This window comes from Branchiostoma lanceolatum, chromosome 1, assembly GCF_035083965.1.
Source record: "Branchiostoma lanceolatum isolate klBraLanc5 chromosome 1, klBraLanc5.hap2, whole genome shotgun sequence".
In the NCBI taxonomy this organism is placed as follows: Eukaryota; Metazoa; Chordata; class Leptocardii; order Amphioxiformes; family Branchiostomatidae; genus Branchiostoma; species Branchiostoma lanceolatum.
In genome coordinates, this window is record NC_089722.1 from 16,951,254 (window position 1) to 16,955,182 (window position 3,929).

Here is a 3,929-nt window from a genome sequence, read left to right on the forward strand (position 1 = left end):
AGCCAGCAAATTTTAGTTTATTTTCACATATTTTGTAGATTGAACCTTGAAGTCAAACATATAAAAATCTGGTACCCTAATTGTACACCTTACTATAAATTTTCGAAAGCGTCGAAGCTTCTTACATTATGGGATCCTTAACCATTTTAATCCCTATAGGCAAAATACTGTGGTCTACAACCACAATGAGAATGCCCGGCTGATTATGTATTAAGGACATGCGCAGTGAACCGTAGTCAAGCTATCCCCAAGAGAGGAACGCATGTTCAGTGATGCATATCCCAGCGAACCCCGAGCCGATACCCTGGGCCATGACAGGTTGAGTAAATCAGGTCAGTCTAGGTTATGTGATATTATAACGAGAAAAGAAGTATTCTGGTTGCAGTTTCTTTGTGTAAAGGGAGTCTTCTACCGTACTTTTTTTCCTGTCAAAGGTCCCACTATAGGTGGTCGGAGTCGGCTACAAAATGGAAGCCTAATTCAATTTGTACATGTATATTTAGACAGGGGTCGAGTGTCTTATTTTGCTTGTAGTTTTGGCTGTGCTAACATTTCCCCCCTCAATTTAACTTCTAGATATGTCCATTTGACTCATTAGCGAAAATGCCTTTCCGATTTTGCCAAGATCAAACAGGACGTGTGAAAAAAAAATAAAAAAGGGAAATACGACAACGTACCTGTACAGTCAAAACAATTAGGGCGACGCCTAAACATGCATGCATGTAGGTCCGACCTAATCTCCAAGCAGATCTCCACGGTGCCAAAATCGTACAAGCTAGCCAGACAAGCTCCAGTCAACTCTTTCTGCCAGTTAGATACGGTCTTTGCAACCGCTGGGCCTGCTTGGACACTAGGTCCGACCAAGGAGTTAAACTTTTAACCTCCTTGGTCCGACCTTTCACACGGCAAAGTAACATTTGAGAGAATATAATGTAATACGATAGCAACTAAAAAACCCTAACTAAGAGAATATATTGCTTTATCTTAACTACAATTTATGATTTGCTGTTTACCCAAAACCTGTCGACAGGTCCTGAAATACCTTTTGTGTATGTTGGCTCCCGTGGGAATGGTTGTTATTGTACAGCTAGTTACTACAGCCACACCATTAAGTACAAGCTGTGTATGCCCTTGGGCCTAAAGGGCTGTTTGTGACTATTGACGTATTGAATCCATTTTTTATCAGACTGGATGTATGAGATAGCCGGGTTAATGTTTAGATAATTCACTAACTATTTTTCACGTGTTGCTGGTGTAATGGGGTACTTGAAGAAGTGGAAGTGTAAGGAGAAGCCTCCGGTGGTTAAATGTGAAAATGGATATGGTTCATTTAAGTTTTGAACTCCTGACCATTCGGCGCCACATTGTACTAATTTAGATTAGAAGTGTGATATTGGGTGCATCCTTTTACATGGTCCGGAATTCAGTCAGACATCCCATGCAGTACATTGCATGATTGGCTTCCCGCGATAACCCAGCCTTGGCTTAGGCCACAGCAGCTAAATTTTATGGATAACATCCTCTACAGACTCCATATTTAGTACGCGCGGGCGAAAAAAAAACACGCGCGGGCAAAAATGACATTCAATATACCTACATTTTCAAACTTGTAAAAAAATCTGAAGCAATAAAACATAGTATGACAACCAACAAGTACTTTATTCCTGTATTCAATAAAGCAGTACGTAAACATTACTGTGACTGTAACTACAAGATGCTGGCTCTGCTCACTTCATCTCAACGGAAAGTGGCCTGACTTTCAGAAATCCGTTTTCTGTTTATTCTGTCTACAACAGACATACATAGACAGCTAGACACTGGTCTACTCATAAGAAGAAAAAGATATAATTTTTTCGCCATGGTGGCCAGAAGAAAGTATCGGGAACTCGTTGCGCTTTTTTGATCTGCCTTTGTGTGACCCTGCCCGCATTTTACTTAATGTATGCACCAAATTTACAATGTCATAAATATCTGTCCATCGTAACAAATCACTTGAATAGACCACACGTCTTTACTTTTGTCCACAGAACAAATCTAATTTCATTTGCCTTTGGTCAATAAACTGCCACTAAAAGACATCATACCACCTACAACTACCACCGCTACTAATGTTGACCCGATCGATGTGATAGGATGAAGGATTTCGTGTGGCCAGTTTGCACGACATACTACAAGAGGGCGCAATGTTTATTTTAGACTGTTGTCAGAAGTAGTGGGTATGTAGGCTGACACTTCACTTTGTTTTCTCAGCAGACGGTAGAGTGGGCCACGAAGGGCGGTGGAGGCTTCATCACGGTCGCCGACATGGAAAAGACGGCAGTTCTTGTGCGGGCTTTGTTTTCTGTACTGTTGGTCATACAACATTTGTCTAACGGAGCACTGATGCCAATGCTGGGAACCACACAACGCCCTAGCGAGCATGTAGATGGCTTGTACAGCACTGCTTCCGACTTGTATAAAAAGGCAAATGTAACCGAAGGAACTCTAGAAGAGGAGGCTGTTCAAACACGCGAAGAGAGGCTTACCGTCACCGCTATGCCACAAGAGTGTCTGGCACACCCGGACTACAACATCACAGTAACGTGCACGGCGCAGGGAGTTCCGAAGCCCACCATAGAATGGCGATTTCTGAACGATTCGGGTCTGCACGGTTTGAGTGCGGACATGTCGTCGGCTTGCCAAGTATGGGATGACGGAACGTTAGAAATTACAGGCGCCTTAGCGACCAGCTTTGACTGGTTCGTCTGCGTAGCCAGCAACGGTGAAGGAGCCGCCATGACAGTCGTCAAGGTCACTCCGGATATTTACAAACACTCTGATAGTCACAAAACCAGAATGTACAGCGAGGAAGCTTTCCTAATAGCCATAGTAGCAACGTACTTCGTAACGTTATGTTCGACTTATGTATTTTACCGTGTGTGTTATAGAAGGGGTAAGGGATCCAAGTCAGGTACAGAACAAGCGGTACGACACATCAAAAATCCTCCAGGACAGACTGTTACTGCTAGTCCACGGAATCTCTTGTCTATGGACAGTATGAGGAGTGCTAGTTTGTACAGCGTGTTGGACATGGAAAGTAGCTTTTGAACAACGTAAGCACCGTTCTGTTACATGCCAATAGTATTGATTACCTTTGTCACAGCTGGCGCTAAACATGTTACGTGTCTTCTCTATAGCCCTGTTGATGAAACAAGAATATTGAAATTATGAAGAACCTCCGGTGGCGTTGAGACTGGTGGTATTTTTGTGGCGGCGTAACTGTTTTCCGCGAGGAGAATACTTGCCGCTGGTTGCCTTTAAAAAGCAGCTGACTTAGCTATTGTTTCTTTCATGGGTTGAAGAGAGTGCTACAGGTATAAACCTGTCTAAGAACAAAGAAATCAAGACACACTGCTACGTCGCAAAAAAGCGTTGTTTCAGCGAACGAACACCTTAGTTTGAATCCTCCTTTGACGAGGTAAGTATGTTATGGGGTGAAAAGTTTTAAGAATCGTCGTCTTCGAATGCAGGGTTGTCGAAGCTTTTCAGTGTTCTAAATACGATAGTCTGTAAAATCTTTATTTCTGGCGGTATTACTGATGTTACATCAAGCATATATCCCTAAATACCCCCGTTATAAAAAAAATCCCAGATACATGCCACCCTGCGGATTAAGGTGAAATTGAGTTAACCTAGATATGCCGTTGTAAGCAGAAAGTTGTTGCAAACCTAAATAACATTCCGTGGTGAAAGGACAGCAGAGGGTTGTTAAACCTAGATAACATTGCTACAAAAGGTGTGACTTATTGACAGGAAAACCTTTCCAATAGTGCAAAAAAATTCTTTGAACTCTCGAGCACACTAAAGAACCCATTACACATATCGGTTAGAATAGGGGTCCATCTCGGTGTGAGTGGATGAAAGCTGCATGACAGGCCGGTCGTTTGCAT

At 42.7% G+C, this 3,929-nt stretch overlaps 1 long non-coding RNA gene across 1 annotated transcript; it reads left to right on the forward strand.

Moving 5' to 3' along the window:
- Positions 1-253: 253 nt before the first annotated feature.
- Positions 254-3,232, forward strand: LOC136438181 (uncharacterized). The gene is made up of 2 exons (XR_010756403.1): positions 254-332; positions 2,251-3,232. It is a non-coding gene; the product is annotated as an uncharacterized lncRNA (long non-coding RNA).
- The last annotated feature ends 697 nt before the right edge of the window (positions 3,233-3,929 follow it).